The 18425-nt window shown below is 41.0% G+C and overlaps 1 protein-coding gene across 3 annotated transcripts in view; it reads left to right on the forward strand.

The window, feature by feature from the left end:
- KLF12 (KLF transcription factor 12) overlaps positions 1–18425 on the forward strand; it is a 454868-nt gene that overhangs the window by 308779 nt on the left and 127664 nt on the right. The window lies entirely within an intron of this gene.

The raw sequence follows: 18425 nt of genomic DNA on the forward strand, positions 1-18425 counted from the left end.
TCTCACATGCCGCGGAGCAACTGGGCCCGTGAGCCACAACTACTGAGCCTGCGCGTCTGGAGCCTATGCTCCGCAACAAGAGAGGCCGCGATAGTGAGAGGCCCGTGCACCGCGATGAAGAGTGGCCCCCACTTGCCACAACTAGAGAAAGCCCTCGCACAGAAACGAAGACCCAACACAGCCAAAAATAAATAAATAAATTTTTTTTAAAAAAAAGACAATGCTATACACTCTTCAACTTTAAAAAAATAAAAAATAAATAAATAAAATCAAGTATGTATATGAAATGCATGAGGTAATTCCATGTTGCTAAATATTGACATTATGGTACCATATTATGTACTTCCATTTTCTCCAGCATCTCGCAGCACTGAAAACAACAGCCTTGAGCTATAGGTTAACATTTCCTAGGTGCAGGGAAATTTTGTCAAAGTGTGGTTCACTGAGTTTCAGAGATCGACATCTGTGTCATTTTTCGACATATCTGGTTCCTGCCTGGAGCTCTCGTGAGCAGGGAATTGCTTAGACAGACATATACAACACAGATGTGCCTGTTCTGTCTTGCCTCGCTCTGGTAGTGGTTATTTTCTGAAAAACACAAGGGGAAACTACAAAATAAAGATACAGCCAGCGTTTATTAGTATCGTTATAATTATATTTATTTTTCTTAGATTAATGAGTTCAGTAAAATTCTGAGCACTAGTCAATAGCAAATAATCATGACAACATTACAGCTTTAGAATTATCCTAGCTTATGTAGCAGATGTTCCAAAATGCCTTCTTTAGAATTGGAAAATAAATTCCATAAAATGTGTGTTTGGTTACAGAGAATAGCTTCAGAGTAAGATCTGACATTTTCCAGTTTTTGTGTCAGTTTCTCTTCAGAGTCTCATATACTATTTTTCTATGTTTTTGTTTCAATAGTTCTTTTACTATTTTATGAAGTTTAGCAGAGAGTAAAATATCTTGTATGCTTTCCAAAATTGATCAGTACCATGATACGTGATAGCAAGTAAATATTTTCCAGTATATTCTTGGAGTCATGGTTGTCACGGAACATGACCCATTTCTCATCTAACAAATGGGCACTAACTGGTGAGCCCTTGCTTCCTGGCATCGTTGTGCCCATTGGTATGATCTACAGTAATCAAGGTACTATATACCTCCCGTTTACTACCTCATTATTTACCTTGCAAGTAGGACAACTTATTAACAGGCCCCTTTATTTCCTTCCTTCGCCCGTTGTGATCATTTTTTATGTTAATCACCACAATAAGCCCCTCACACTTAAAAAGTAAACCCTTTTTCAGCTGTAACTTAAACTAGTTTTACCTGTAGAATTTTGCATGATCTGATATAAGTGGAAAGTTACAACTTTTTCAGTTCATAAGTCTAAGTAAGCCACTGAACGGTTTATAGTGATCTTTCAGTGTCGTGCTCTGTATTTTTTATTATGGTAAACACTGAGACTAGAGTTAAGCTTAATTGGCAGGAGTAAGCTGTCACACTTAGACTCTACTTGTTAACACTACTTATTCCATACCTCAGCCAGTGGGTGGTTTATTTAGAGGGGCTCTGCATATTTGTAAGGTACAGGGTGCAGTGGTCATGTCTTATCTGGGCATGTTAGAATGCACTCAAAGAAGAGCTTGGAAGTGTACCTTATTTAAGCATGTATATATAGATATAAATACATGAGACGTATGTATGTATATATATTCATATTATAAAATGATACCACCTAGGAACTATTGTATTTAATACTTTGTAAACTAAATGAAATTAGTTGACTCATTATATAAACTTCTTGAATTTTTTTCCCTATGTTGTTCCATTTAAATAGGGGAAAAAGTCTTCATATTTATGAATTATTGACTGAACATGATGAGTATAAAAACCATTTATTTTCTTTCTTGCTTTCTTATTCTTTTACCAAAACTAAATAAATTTGAACTACCAGATTAAAATTTTAAAAAAATATTTAATTCTTATTTATTTAAACTTTTGCCTTACCCAGGAATTATCCCATGTATTCCTTTCCGTTCACTTACTCATTTGATTAATGCACATTTATGATTCAGCCACAAGTTCAATGCACAGACAATGCCCACAAGAAGTGCATAGTCAAGTGGATGAGGGAGACAACTATAGTGAGACGAGTGCTGTAATACACATAAGTGTAGACTCACGGTGATATATCATAAAGGAGCACGAAGCTGGGGAGTTGGAAGGGGGTGGTTGTGACTTCAGGAGAAGGGCGTTTCTCAGAGGAAAGTGTTACTTATATTATCCACATAAATGAGGAAGGAAAGGCAATTGAAAAAAAAGATGCAACGTCCTAGAAATATGAAAGAGCATATACTGCATCCTGGTAGATAGGGAGATTATACAAGTAGATAGGTTGGTATGGTTCAAGTGAAGGGTATTTATCAGAAATGGAAATGGGGTTCCAGGGGTATCCATGGATCTGGTCATCACAGCCCTGGTATGCCAAACTAAAGAGTTTGTTTTTACCAAACACTATAGGGAGAGAGACTTGTAAGTAGATGGGAGTGACATGGTAATATTCAAATTTGTGGATGAAGGACTGAATATAGTGACAATAAAGGAAAAGAGAAAAGGTAGGAGGCTGTTTTGGGAAGCCAGGTAAGAATTCCCAGAGGCCACTGCAGAGGCAGTATGAATTGGACATCTGATGGACAGAACTCATTGCCCAAATGGATGTCAAGGATGAATGAAAAAATAAATCTAGGCTAGTTCCCAGGTTCTTGTTTTGGCAATGTTGAGAAAGTTCTTCAGTGGAAGAATATATGAATTGAAAGATTGTACTGAGAATTTTACCCAGAAAACAAGGCAAAGTAAAAAAAAATTGACAAAAATATAAAAGAAAAGTTATGGGCATGAATTAAAGTATTCCAACATTTATCTAAAACAACTTCCATAAAATAGGAAGAGATAGAATACGATATTCAAAAAAGCAGTATTCAGAGGAAGATCTGAGAACTTTGGAGAATTAAGGGATGACATGAATCCTAGACTATAGACAAGTCAGTAAAAATAAATCCACATCTAGACACATAGCAGGGAAACTGTCAAGCATGAGTTATAAAGAAAATCTCAAAAGCTTTTCTACAAAGGAATTAAAGAATGACAGAGGGTGTCAACAACAACAAATGCTGGAAAGCATGCCCGTAGTCTCTTCAAAGCACGGAGTGAGGGATCCTATAATTCTATTCTCAACAAGAGTCAATTCAACTGACAGTAAAATGAAAAAAAATTTCAAACATACATTGGCTAAATTTACCACCCACACAAATATGCTGAAAGAACTAAAGGATATGTTTTTGAAAGAAGAAAAGAACCTGAAAGGGAAGGTGAGCTTAGAACTGGTTTTAAAAATATAGATAAATATCTGCATGAAGAGAGAAAGTTTAATTAACTCCTAACAGTGAAATGAACCAGAATTTTGGACTATAATGAAAAAGAACTTGGGGAAGGTGGGAATGTTCACTGGGCTGAGTCCTTCTTGTGTTTAGGAGAAGATATACATGGAATGACTTTAGACTAGCAGAATTTTAAATGAAAAGACTATAAATAAATCTCAAATGTAATGTGAAATTGTAGAATATGATATTATATACGGTTTTTATAGAGCAAAACTGCATTGGTGGTTGTTCATTGATATATACAGAGTAGAGTTAAAGCATTAAAACTTATATACACTAGGACACTATGGAAGAGGGAAACAAAATAGGGGAAAAAATGCAGAGTCAACTGTGTGATATTTTACTTTTTTTAATGATCTGAAAGATATACTGTGAATGTTGAGATTTTTTAATCTTTTGGGAGAATAAATAGGTGATTATCATATATGTGTGTGGAATTTCTTAAATAAAAATGGCATCAAAGAAAAGCCGTAGGGGCTTCCCTGGTGGCGCGGTGGTTGAGAGTCCGCCTGCCGATGCAGGGGACGCGGGTTCGTGCCCTGGTCTGGGAAGATCCCACATGCCGCGGAGGGGCTGGGCCCGTGAGCCATGGCCACTGAGCCTGTGCTCCGCAAAGGGAAAGGCCAAAAAAAGGAAGGGGCCGGCGTACCGAAAAAAAAAAAAAAAAAAAAGCCGTAAATAATTTAACTCAAATTTTATAAGTAAGTGTGTGAGAGCAACTGTTGGGTCATATGTGAGATGGCTCTTCCTATTTTATCTTCCTTTTTTTAAAATTTTTTTCTTTTTTTTTTTTTTAACATCTTTACTGGAGTGTAATTGCTTTACAATGGTGTGTTAGTTTCTGCTGTATAACAAAGTGAATCAGCTATATGTATACATATATCCCCATATCCCCTCCCTCTTGCGTCTCCCTCCCACCCTCCCTATCCCACCCCTCTAGGTGGTCACAACGCACTGAACTGATCTCCCTGTGCAATGCGGCTGCTTCCCACTAGCTATCTATCTTACGTTTGGTAGTGTATATATGTCCATGCCACTCTCTCACTTTGTCCCAGCTTACCCTTCCCCCTCCCCATGTCCTCAAGTCCATTCTCTACGTCTGCATCTTTATCCTTTATTCCTTTATTCATCAGAACCATTTTTTTTAAGATTCCATATATATGTGTTAGCATACGGTGTTTGTTTTTCTCTTTCTGCATTACTTCAGTCTGTATGACAGACTATTTGTAGTGAGGTCCATCCACCTCACTACACATAACTCAGTTTTCTTTCTTTTTATGGCTAATATTCCATTGTCTATATGTGCCACATCTTCTTTATCCATTCATCTGTTCATGGGCGTTTAGGTTGCTTCCATGTCCTGCCTATTGTAAATAGTGCTGAAGTGAACATTGGGGTGCATGTGTCTTTTTGAATTATGGTTTTCTCTGGGTATATGCCCAGTAGTGGGATTGCTGGGTCGTATGGTAGTTCTACTTTTAGTTTTTTAAGGAACCTCCATACTGTTCTCCATAGTGGCTGTTATCAATTTACATTCTCACCAACAGTGCAAGAGGGTTCCCTTTTCTCCACACCCTCTCCAGCATTTATTGTTTGTAGATTTTTTGATAGTGGCCATTCTGACCTGTGTGAGGTGATACCTCATTGTGGTTTTGATTTGCATTTCTCTAATATTGAGCATCCTTTCATGTGTTTGTTGGCAATCTGTATATCTTCTTTGCAGAAATGTCTATTTAGGTCTTCAGCCCATTTTTGGATTGGATTGTTTCTTTTTTTGATATTGAGCTGCATGAGCGGCTTGTATATTTTGGAGATTAATCCTTTGTCAGTTGTTTCATTTGCAAATATTTTCTCCCATTCTGAGGGTTGTATTTTCATCGTTTATGGTTTCCTTTGCTGTGCAAAAACTTTTAAGTTTTATTAGGGTCCATTTGTTTATTTTTGTTTTTATTTCTATTTCTCTAGGAGGTGGGTCAAAAAGGATCTTACTGTGATTTTTATGTCAAAGATGGTTGGATGGGAGAGACAATGGGAGGAAACAGTTTTCAGGATTTGGAGTGGTTGGAGGAGAAAAAAGGAATAACAATACCGACTAGTTGCTTTGGTCCTTGACATCTTATTTAATTGATAGCCTGAATGGGGTAGACACAGAGGAAGAGCTCTATTTTTAGCATACTAATGTGCATGGATTATAATGAGCCCTCCGGGCTTCTCAGCTCTCTGCTTGGCCTCAGGGCCAGCTGATGCTTAGTGCTGAGAGGTGACTTTGGCAGCTTTCGTGAAGGGAGCCAGGGTAGATGATGTTCAGAATGCACACTGTTAGAGCATTATACGTTTTAGAAGTCATCCACACATAAATGTCAGTAGTTTTCACCAAAAAGAAAAATCTATTTTTCCTTATTACTATATTCAAAGAAAACAATATCGAATATTTGTGTGTGTTTAACATCTAAGCATACTGACCTCAAGCATGATGCAATCTACCAGACATTGGCTTGGGAAAGTCTGAGACCTCACCCTCTACGATAGCCCTTATCTTCTCCTCACAGAACCGAGATGGGCTTTCGTAAAGAAGTTAGTGTAAACCCAGTTGAAAGTTAAGAAAGCTAAAAAGACAAGTGTATGCCTGTCACACCCTCTTCCAATATAGCGCATGTACTAATTAGCATATATTGTTTCGCCTGGCCTGTCTCTAGGTGGAATTTTGAGTTTGACCTTGTTCTTGGAGTCATTTCTGGAGAGTGCGCCACCTGCCTGTATGGGCTCCTTCCCTGACCATGTCTCTAGGTAGAATTATGAGTTTGACCTTGTTCTTGGAGTCATTTCTGGAGAGAGCGCCACCTGCCTGTATGGGCTCCTTCCCTGACCATGCGCTCAGGAAGGGGTCTGTGCAAATGAGCCCCAAAGTAGTGGTTGTACCCGAAGCCAAAGGAAGTTATGATTCCATTTCCAGATGGTGGAGATCTCAGAGGCTAGGTAATTTATCATCCCCAAGGGGGGCTTTTAGGCAAAGCATCAAAATAACATCTCTTTAAAAACAAACAAAGCCCCCAAACAGAGAATGCATGCTTCTTAGGGGTTGAGGGGAACTAATAGAATTGTCCTTTCTTCTAAAAGCATATCAAACGTAGAATTGATATGGAAAACACCTTTAATCCAGTTTTGCAGAGCAAATATTTCTCTTTGGAGTTTGCATAAAATGAGGATGTGAGCAAACACATCCTTCAGCCTAGGTTGAAACAGAGGAAGAAAATGTAACAATACTTGCTTTTTGGCCCAAAGATATTTACAGGTCATTTTCGAGTAGTTATTCATCCCAGGTTAGGAGGAAGCCAAACAATGCACCGCAAAGAGAAGAGTTAGCACTGGCTTTTGCCCTCATAAAAAAAATTATTTTCCGGGATTTTAACACAGTAGACCCTGGCATTGACAGGTAGAACATCTAAGATGTTGGCTTTTCACAAGTGTCCCTACAAGTCTGTTATGTAGTACCTGTATTTTGCTAAGTCACAAGTTAAAACTTTTTCTAACAAGTCACGTCAACATGGGAGTCAGTTCTTGCCTGAGCCTCCAAACTGCAGGACTCATTTCAGCGATGCTTTGTGCTCTCTACCTGTGGCCCACACAGTAACGCTAGTGAGTTGCTGCGGGGAGAGGCGTGTGTGTGGGTATGTGGGTAAATCGCTAAATGAGAAAGAAAACTTTAATAAAATTTTTAAAAATATGATGGGAAGGTGTGCACAAGAGATATATAACTCCGGATGGAAATGTATTACAGGGTATGTGGACAAGTGTGCCCATTCCCAAAGCCAAGGGTGGAGAGAGTTTTAAGAAGAGGATGGAAGTGAAAGTGAAGAGGCGTAACCAATCGTCTTGAAAGCTGTAGAGAGACCCAACAGCGTGTGTCAGTAATTTACAAATTTGAGGATTTTTACTAGTCTTGGAACAAATCTTCAAGAATTCCAAAGGTCTACTGTATGTCTAATAGGATGAATTAAATCACTGTTACATATCATGACTTACCGCACGTGGGCCTCTCACTGTTGTGGCCTCTCCCGTTGCGGAGCACAGGCTCCGGATGCGCAGGCCCAGCGGCCATGGCTCACGGGCCCAGCCGCTCCGCGGCATGTGGGATCTTCCCGGACCGGGGCACGAACCCGTGTCCCCTGCATCAGCAGGCGGACTCTCAACCACTGAGCCACCAGGGAAGCCCCATGACTTACTTTTAATCTGGCAGGTTTAAGTATATTGTAAAATGAGGCACGGAAAGCAAACCATTTAAAGAGGGGTAAGAAGCAATAGCAACATTGATTCGAAACATGCCATGGTACTTTTATGTGCCCACTTTTTTAACCTTTTTACTTTGAAACTAGCAAAGAATCTTTCTTTGTAAGTGTAAGTCATTTCCATGCCAACTAACTATACAGAGCTTAGTTGATATAGAAACAGAACTCTTAAGTTCAAGGTAGATTTTCTGCCATTTCTGAACTATTTCTTTTCTTATATCTAAGCACCTTATATTTAAATTGAGGATTATGATTTAGTGGTATTAAAATCATTATATCAGATCTCGATCTGTTTCTTGCAAGATTCAATTGTACCCAGGTGACGAACCAGAAAACACAGAGCAGAGAGACCAACTAAGTGAAATAAGAAAAGTGAATTAAAATGCCACGGATTAATGCCTAAAATCATCTTCTTTGTGCCTTACAGATGAGAATGAGTTTGATGATCTCATTATGCACCATATGTACTCACCACAAATTCACTTTATTATTAAGTATTCTAAATCATCTCTGACTAAAGTAGATTCAGTTTTGAATAAATCAATTGGAGCTGGTTAGGTTGGGTTTTGAGCAGTTGTAATGAATTGAGAAAATGGAAAGGTAGTGGGAAATAGTGGTATAGTGATATCTCAGAGGACTCCTAGAGTTCAGGGCTCTTGGCTGACTCTGGAGAGTTACATAAGGCTAGTGTAAGTAAAACTCCACTTATTAATGGAAAATTTTATGAATTCTTTTTGATCACAAAAGCTTTTTATGAGCTAAGGCATACTTCCAGTGAACACAAGACAATTGTAAATCTCTATTCATTTTCTTTTTATAAATAAGAAAAGTAGTTTTAGTCATGATTCTTTAGAAAATGAAACCCTAGTTGCTGTTGTGATAATCTCAACAAGCATTAATTTTAAGCTGTATTTTAAAGCATTGAATTCCTTTATTGCAGTTTCCAAGCAGTAACTCATATTATAGAAATGATAGGTATGTTGATGTATTTAAAATATTTTCCTGAAAGGAAAGAAAAGCCTGTTAAATGTAATTTAGTTTAAAAAGTGAAGAAAAACTAAGAACATTTTCATTCCCATGTTACCCTGTGACCTATACAAACCAAAAAATATATAGAATTATCTAAGATTTCATAAAGGAATAGAAATTTAATGATTGTGACTTCCCCCCACAAATGTTAATATTAGAATATAAGCCAGAATGTAATTTTTAAAATAAAATGTGAAATATACACTTTTATCATTATACTGCCGAATCTTTTGCCAGCTGGGAACCACTGTGATCATTTCAAGTAGAGATCTGCATTTATTACCATCATCTTCATCAGTAAATGTTACTTTTGACTGTGTACAAGGGAATGTAATCAATGTGGTCTCTCCTTTCAAGGAGTAGATGGAATAAAAAGGGATGTAAAATAAGTACATGCTTACGTATAATTCAAAATGGGAAGTGCAAGAGTGCCATGAAAATATTTAAGTACAAAATATAGGTATTTTTTAAAAAGGAAAGTTTATATTTTTTTAGAAAATGAAAAGAAGGTTGATGAAGGAAGGATTTTTTGTTTGTTTGTTTGTTTGCGGTATGCGGGCCTCTCACCGCTGTGGCCTCTCCCGCTGTGGAGCACAGGCTCTGCAGCCTCCACAGCATGTGGAATCCTCCCGGACCAGGGCACGAACCCGTGTCCCCCGCATCAGCAGGCAGACTCTCAACCACTGCGCCACCAGAGAAGCCCGAAGGAAGGTTTTTTGTTGACTGAATTGTGGGTAGAAGGGAATACCCATATGTAGCTGGATTCAGGGGCCTTGCAGATAAGACACATAAGTGTTCCAAATGAAAAATGAAATTGTAGGATGGTTAGTGGGCGCTGCTGTACCTTATTTGTTGACGTGGTGGGGAAAATTCAAGGCTTTCAAATGAAGAGTGATTTGAGGAAAGTCCTGCATTCATTTAATTACTAGAGAAATACTATAGAAGACAAATTTATGTAGCAGTACTTTGAGGGAGTTTATTGAGTTTATTATGAAAAGAAAGGAAGGGGCTCGAGAAAAATTGTGGGGTAAAAGCAATAGCAATTAGCAGCTGGTTGAATGAAAGGGACACACATGAAATGATGAGAGCTCTGAACCTGGGTGACCAGGAAAATGATGGGTCTTTCCACTGAGACTTGAAAGAGGTATAGGACCGGAGTTTGAAATGACTTTCCGACAGTCAGGTGAAGTAGGATGCTGGAAATATAAATGTAAATAAACTGGGGTTTAGGGCAGAGGTTAGAGACAGGAACATGAATTTGGTGTTCATCTCCACTGAGATAGTAATTGAAATTGTGGAATTGTCTGGAATTACTGAGAAGGTCACCAATAAAGAGAGGCAGAAATAAGAAGGTAGGTAGTGGAGTCTGAAGGGGTAGCTAACATTTAGGTATATGCAGAGAGAGGCGATGAAGAAGGTAAGAGGGAGAGAGACCCAAGAGGATTAAACAGTCTACAGCAGAGTCAGCAAATGCTTTCTCCAAAAGGCCAGGTGGTATTTTACGGTGAGCCATATGGTTTCTGTGACAACTACTCAACTGTGCCGTCTGAGCCGTAAAACGGCCAGAGACAAAATCGTGAGCATGCTGGAATAAAACTTTATTTATAAAAGCAGGTGGAGGGCTTCCCTGGTGGCGCAGTGGTTGAGAGTCTGCCTGCCGATGCAAGGGACACGGGTTCGTGCCCCGGTCCGGGAAGATCCCACATGCCGTGGAGCGGCTGGGCCCGTGAGCCATGGCCGCTGGGCCTGCGCGTCCGGAGCCTGTGCTCCACAACGGGAGAGGCCACAATAGTGAGAGGCCCGCGTATAGCAAAAAAAAAAAAAAAAGAAGGTGGCAAGCCTCAGTGTGCCCACCCCTGAAATCAAGGCAGGAGAGAGATTCAAGAAGAGGCTGCAAGTGAAAATGAAGAGAGATAACCAACAGTCTTGAAAGGTGCAGAGAGGTCCGATGGCATTATCACTGAGAAGGGGACCTTGCACCAGGGCATCATAAGAACATTATGAGGTTATTTTTTAATATAATGGGGGCAGAAGCCATAACACTGACACATGTGCAGAGAGGAATTGGGGAAAAAAATAAGTAAGTGGCGTATTGTACCTGCAGAGTACCAACATCCCAGGATTTGCATAATTGATTGGATTTTTAAATCTCCATTGGGGGTTATCTAAACAATCACAGTTACTACTATGTAGAGGCATAGTCACATTAGCAGTAACAAAAGTAAAGAAAGTAAGAAGCAGAGCGTAGTAGAAACATCAGTAAGTAGAGTGGAACCCAGGAGAGCTGGTTCTAAGCTTGGAGTCTACCGTCCTTTGAGTCAGGCTTTATTTACTTATGTGTTTTTCTCTCATCATCTATCTTGATATGCTAGAAAAATCAAGTATGTATTTGAGCAACTGATACTCTGAAACCAAATGAGGTCAGAACAGCAGTTGTACAAATGTATTATGAAAAGCGTGCTTCATAGCCCTGCAGGTAAGAAAGTTCTACCTAAGTTTTAATTGACCGTGTGTGGCCAGCGTGAGGTGACCAAAGAGAGAAAAGCTAGTGCAGTTTTTAGGGAATATTAATATCACTGATGATTCTCCTGCATGTATCTCCATCTGGATCTCCCCCTGTGCTTGTATAGCCAGGGTGATCCTGATCAAATGACGTAACTTAGATCCTGTCATCCTTTTACTTAATCTTTCCCAGTGGCTTCCTTTCCCACCCAGAACAAAACTCAAAATCCTTCCACTGGCCCTCAAGGCTTTCGTGCCCACCCTCCTCTGTCTGGCCTCATGCACTTTGCCCTCTGAGTCTCAGCTCCAGCTATAACCTCCTTGCAGGTCCTCAGGCACGTAAAACCTGCTCCCACCTCAGAGCCTTTGCACCTATTGTTTGTTCTGCCTGGAATATCCTACCCCATCCACCGAAATAAATAAGCCACATCTGCAAGCGTCCCTCAGCTCCCCCAGGTCCTGGCTCAGGTGTCATCTTCTCCGTGAGACCTTCCTGGCCACCCTGTCTGAAATTGTCACCCTGCCTCTCAGCGACCCCTACCCTCCCTTCCCTGTTTTATTTTCTCCATGGCACAGACTGTCTAACAGAGGATGTGGTTTTCTTATCTATTTATTTTTGTTATCTGTCTCCCCTGCCCCGGCCCCAGTACAAAACAAACCAGGAATTTTTATCTACCTTATTCTCTCCTTTCTCCCCAACACTCAGAAGAGTGCTTGGTACCTCATAGGTGCCCAATAAATATCTGTTGACTGAATACAAATCTTCCTTGACTTAAGATGGGGTTACATCCCGATAAACCCACCATAAGCTGAAGATATCTTAAGTCAAAAATGCATTTAATGCACCTTACCTACTGGTCATCATAGCTTAACCTTGCCTACCTTAAACGTGCTGAGAGCACTTACGTTAGCCTTCAGTTGGGCAGAATCGTCCAACACAAAGCCTACTTTACAATAAAGTGTTGAATATCTCATGTAGTCCGTTGAATACTGTATTGAAAGTGAAAACCAGGATGGTTGTAAGTGTATCGGTTGTGAACAGTTGTGATTGGGTGGCTGACTGGGGGCTGGGGCTCACTGCACAGCATCATGAGAGAGTCTGGTAGGGCATATTGCTAGCCCGGGAAAAGAGCAAAATTCAAAGTGCAGTTTCTAATGAATGCATATCGCTCTCACTCCATTGTAAAGTTGAAAAATCGTAACTCAAACCATCTTAAGTATGGAATGTTTGGATTAAAAGAAGTAGTGGTTTTAGGTATTATATACTTAGGTATATATATTCTCTAGTAGTATTTTCAGCTTACGTACATTTAAAAAGAAAAATGCTTGATTTGAATAAGTCCAGGGGAAGATGAGGGCTTTGTAAATAGTATTATATCGATATAAGGGAAGGCTGAAGTAGTAGTACTAAACGTACTGCCAGGATGAAACAGAATGATGACTGACTCCTAAGTGCAGGGCAGGGTACTAAACACTTTGCATATATTATCTCCTTTACTCCTCACAGCGGCAATGGCAGGGGAAGAAAACTGAGGGTTAGTGGTGGGAAATCAATTGCCCAAGGCCAGATGGCTGTAAATGATGAGTGGCGGGGCCAGGAGTCTCACCCATGTTCTCTGAAGCCAGAGCCATGTTTTTATTCTAAAAACCCTCTATGACTGTCATTTTTGGAGCACTCCTACATTGAAAGTGCTGAAGGAGACTCTCCTACTCTGGGATGCTAGGAATTCTCCCCCCCATACATTCATTTTCCATTTTCCCCCCCTCATCCTTCCACTGCCCTTGTTTCTAGGGAAGCAGCGGCCCTCCTGGAAACCAAGGTTTCTGTAACTGGGGCACGCTTCAGCCTTGGCAGGGCGAGCAATGAGGACATCTGCAGGTAGCAGGCAGCCTGACAGTGGCCGACAGGGGAAGAGAAAGGCTGGCAGCACGGCAGCTGCCCATCCGACTGCCTCACCCCGCTTCCATCCACATGCACCCCTCTACCCTCCAGCCCTGATGGGCGGAGGTGAAGGCGATTGAATGCATTCCTTCTGGTTAGAAAATGTTCGTCTGTAAATTTCCATGTGTGTTCAAAGATGATTGTATTATACATAGTAAATATGGTGACATAACGGGAAAGCTTCCTTTCCTTTAAGAATAGCTGAATGGACCAGTTCCTTTCCAAGGAGGTTAGAAGAGCACCTCGCCTGAGGTGACGGAGGTGAGAAGGGATGCTGATGCCACTGCGTCTGTGTCAGTCCACTGTTATGTGGGGGGAAAGTAAAGTTTCCATGTTTCATGGGAGTTCTAGAAAGGCAAACATAGGGAGTGTAGCTTTGGGTGATCATGTACCTGGGAGTTCTGCCCATCTGAGCCTCCTGTGAACTATGAACTTGGGTAGAAAAGCTTTGTCCACCAGAGCAGTAACGCCAACTCATGGCCCCTTTCCCATAGAAGCCTGTATGAGGCACGGTCAAGGATCAAAGAAGACGCTTTTAAAGACAAAATGCCTGTAAATCCATTTTGCACATTTTGGATTAAGAAGTAAGTAATGTAAAATAACGTGGCATTTACTTTCCTTTATTGTATTAATAGCCCACTTAAGTATATGCCACTGGAGGCCAGATTACCTCTTGGGAGGGAAATAGAGAGGCGTGTGATAGGCTGACTATAACTGTAGCAGAAGTCTTTCCACATCGTTGCCAGGAAATCACTGGAAGGAGCTGGGAGAGTAGCTGGTATTGAAACCGTGCACCTCAGGTTGGGACTTGAACCCACATGCCGGGACTCGAACCCATGTGGCCGGGACTCGAACCCGGCCAAAACCCACAGTCTTCCAACTGAGATCACACACCTGGTTTCAGCACTTAATGAAGCAGGTTCTTGAAGTCTCATCGCAGAAAGAATTCAGCGAGAGACAAAGTGATGGGAAAGAAGTGGATTTACTTAGAGAGAATCACACTCCACAGACAGAGTGTGGGCCATCTCAGAAGGTGAGAAAGGCACCAGGGCATGGGGCTTGTCAGTTTTTATAGGGGAGGGTAATTCCATAGGCTAATGAGTGGGAGGAGTTTCCCAGCTATTTTGGGAAGGGGCGGGGATTTCCAGGAATTGTGCCACTGCCCACTTTTTGATCCTTATGGATCCTTGGAACTGTCATGGCGCCTGTGGGTGTGTCATTTAGCTTGCTGATGTGTTACAGTGAGTGTATAGTGAGGCTCAAGGTCTAGTGGACGTCGACTTGTCCACCATCTTGGACCCATTTTGTTCTAATCAGTTTATGTCATGTCCTCGGCATGTGTCATTCTTTCAAATGCTGTGCCCTGCCCCCTTCCCTCCTATTTCACTACATTGATTTTGTATTGCTGTGTAACAAATCACTCCCAAATTTAGTAGATTAAAATAGCAACTATTTTTTTTGCTCACAGTTCTGTGAGTCAAAAATTTGGAATGTGTTTAGCCGGGCTGTTCTCACGCTGGTCACTCCTATGAACGTGGTCATCTGGTGTCTGGAATGTGTCTGCTCGGTCTAAAGTGACTTCAAGTCATCGAGCCAAGGCCAGGGTCACTGGAGGAAGGAGCCCCACGAGAGCCTGGCTACAGGGAGACACGACTCATTGGGATGATCTTTACAGTGACATTGACTATAGGTGGGTGTTTGAAAGGGTAGATAGGTTCAACTTCAGGTGTTGGGGGTTCTGCAGTTATCTTCCAGAGTTTGTGTGACATGGAGTGAAGTTCACACCGCGTTCCCTAGTACCTCCACCTCGGGGATGACACTTCCACCAGCAATGAGCTGGAGTACCCACCCGTGTCTGATCCCTTTTTCATTTAAGAGGAATAAAGTCTCAAATGTAAATCCTTTTCAGGTGCTTATAGTTCTCCGGCTGCTCTCTTACTTCGGGAAATAGGTACGTTTTTGGTTCTGGTGCCCAGGTAACTTTTCCATTTTCTCTGCATGGGCACCCCAAAGAATTGGTGTTCCCTAAATGAGCTGAGAAACTCAAAGACTAATGGAGGTTAACTAGGATAAATGTCCCTACCCCACATTTAATAAAAATAGAGTGGAATTATGCGAGTATGTAGATAAGCTAATCATCTGACCTAATCAGCAATGCACTTTTTTTTTTTTTTTTGTGGTACGCGGGCCTCTCACTGTTGTGGCCTCTCTCATTGCGGAGCACAGGCTCCGGATGCGCAGGCTCAGCGGCCACGGCTCACGGGCCCAGCCGCTCCGCGGCATGTGGGATCTTCCCGGACCGGGGCACGAACCCGTGTCCCCTGCATTGGCAGGCGGACCCTCAACCACTGCGCCCCCAGGGAAGCCCAGCAATGCACATTTTAAGAAGCTTTTCTAATTACTTCCTCGACTTGGCTGAAGGTACGGTAAAAAGAGTTTCCCAGCATGATGGCAGCAGATGTATTTCATAATATTTATTGAAACTATTGGAAAGAAATCCTCAATTATAATGTTCCTGAAAAGTACATCAAAAAAGACATCGTATTTAACATATTTTACACTCTCATTAAGATAGCAACATAACATAATTTAGATGATCAACTCTCACACCAGTTATTTGGAATCTCATACAGCGAGACTAACTTTCACAGCCAAATCGCTTATTGGTTAACCGCCTGTGTCTTCCTTGAGTTGTATTACTTACCTGTGAGAGCTCTAGTTGTCTTGCTAGAGATGGGACCAGAATATTCCCTTTTCTCTGGCTATCTGTTAATTTGATATCTTGGCAAAGGAGTCTTCGTGCATGGTGTTTCAGGAACTTGAAATGTTAACTTGTTGATGTTTCCAGGTGTATGTAACACCACACAGTATGAGATTTGGAAGCCTAGATAGGTCTATTACTCATTTTCTTGGTTGAATTTGAGCAGTTGTGAACGATTGTTAAATGAATCATTTTACAGTGAGATGGGCCCAGAGGAAACCTATCGATGAATTCCTGGTTGAAATGCCTGTATCATCTCTGTGTCTTGGGCTACTTGAGTGCTGGTTGTTCAGCTTTACCTTCCATTCTGTGAGCTGCCCAGTATCTTTCCAGTACATTCGTTTAATATAAGTTAGCCCGAGCCAGTTTCTGTTGCCTGTAGCCAAAATAAATCTTAAATGGTCTGATGCCTTCAGTGCCTTTGGAATGACTGAATACTTAAGTAGCTCTCTGTTATTGCATAATTGTGGGACTGGTTACTTTCCTCTACAAAGAGTTTCTCCAACATCCCTCTCCTAAGAAATCTCTAGAGATCAGATGGAAAGGAAAGTTTTTGTCCCACCATGTGGTAAAAAGACAACATTCAAGGACTCTTAATGAGCGTCACTGCATAATTCATTCCTGGCGTTGGAGTGAGTGAGTGCTGTATCGGTGGAAGTTACGAGTGCCAAGTCACATGACAGTGAATTGTTTTATTTGAGGATAGAACCAGAAAAGATGGATAATCTAATGTGTGATTTAATTTCGTCGCTAGTGACTTTGAAACTGGAACATAGTTATGCAATTGAAAGTCATCAGATGTAACACCGTTATGTCCAAACTCTTAAATCTCTAGGTCAAAGTTTCTCAGCCTGGTGCTATTGACGTTTTAGACTGGTTCATTCTTTGTCATGGGGCACTGACTGTCCTGTGTTTTGTAGGATGTCTAGCAGCATCCTTGGCTTCTGCCTTCTGGGTGCCAGTAGCATCCCCCTTCCTTCAAGTTATGACAAATCAGTGTGTCTCTAGACATTGCCAGATGTCTTTTGCCGGGGGCGGGGGGCAAATTTGTCATCAGCAAAGGACCACTGCTTTAGATTAGTTTCATTATTTTCTCTTTAATTTAGCCAACATTTACCAAACACGTCCACTATTCAAAGTACATTTTCGTGTTTATACTTACAGGCAGAATGTATGTCAAGTACACTCATACCCTAGGTTCAACAGATGTTCGCTCCTTCCTAACCAAGTTTAGTTAGAAATATATCAGAACTCTCTAGGTATAGTTTTTCTATTCATATGGTAAGTATTAGGTAGAATCATGAGAAATTGTCTTTTGTGGTTTAAAAAATGGGAAAATATCAGCATTTTCCTGTGGCTCTACCTAATGTATGATGCGCAGTAACAGCAAGAAAAAAAAATGATTTGAGAAAAAAAATGAAACTGTAAATGTACCCAAATGTCATTGTAACCACGATTTTAAGTGTATTTTGCTTCTCTTTACAGCTAGTGGTGGTTTCAGAAATCTTTTGTAGGCAGCTTGGAAGAGCAGGCTGAGGGAGCTGGCTGAGGGTTGAAGTCATATGTTTTAGCAATGCAATTATGTAGCTAGCGCAGTACTTTTAATTTAGAAGGTGTGCTTCCTCCGTGCCTCAGCTGAGAGGGCTGATGGAAATCCTAGGCGGTGGTTGCTAAAGATGTTCATAAAGAGAAGGCGGTGGGAATGAAATCTATTTTTTAAAATATACATTAGTATATTAAATGTTGATGGTGATCCTCTCATTTAAAAGGATCTGGTGGTCCCCATCAACAGGAGTCAGAACATCAGGCTATGTCCTGCTTTGGCCAGTTTGCAGCGGAAGGAGGATCTTATCTAGAAATGCATTTTTGGAAAATGAGATCAGCGTAGAGATGAAGGGCACTTTCTAGCACATGTAGACACAGTTAAAATGCTACTACTTCAGTCATTTTCCTGCACTCAGATCTCCACTTAGAGCAACAACGAACTGTGAACAAGGATTCACTGTAGTATGAAGGATACCTAAACCTTTATGTTAGTCTTGTAAACCTTGTCGTTCTTTAAGCTTCTGATGGGAGCCCTAAGCAAATAAAACCTTCTCTCCCTCCTGCTCTCCACCTTCCAGGGAAAGTGCTAATGTGCAACGAAATGGCCAGAGCTCTGGTTGCAGAAGCAAGAAGAAGCCAGAGGGTAGAACAGTAACTCATGAGCTACCTAATCAGCTTCTCAGAAGTTGGTAATATTGTAGATTTTACAGTTTCTATTCCATAATCATCCCCTGAAACTACCGAGAGCTGATGGAGGTTTTATAAATCAGACGAACAGGGGATAAGAGTCAGTGCGTGCTCAGTCCATAACATACGTCGCTTTCACTAATTCCTGGGATTTCTGGAGAATTCCGTGTGTGTGACATACACAGAAGAGACATTCCATGCTTGATGTTGGTCCAGGACAAGGTTAA

Source organism: Aethalodelphis obliquidens, unplaced genomic scaffold (assembly GCF_003676395.1).
Source record: "Aethalodelphis obliquidens isolate GAN/ISIS:26980383/991018 unplaced genomic scaffold, ASM367639v1 scaffold15, whole genome shotgun sequence".
In the NCBI taxonomy this organism is placed as follows: Eukaryota; Metazoa; Chordata; class Mammalia; order Artiodactyla; family Delphinidae; genus Aethalodelphis; species Aethalodelphis obliquidens.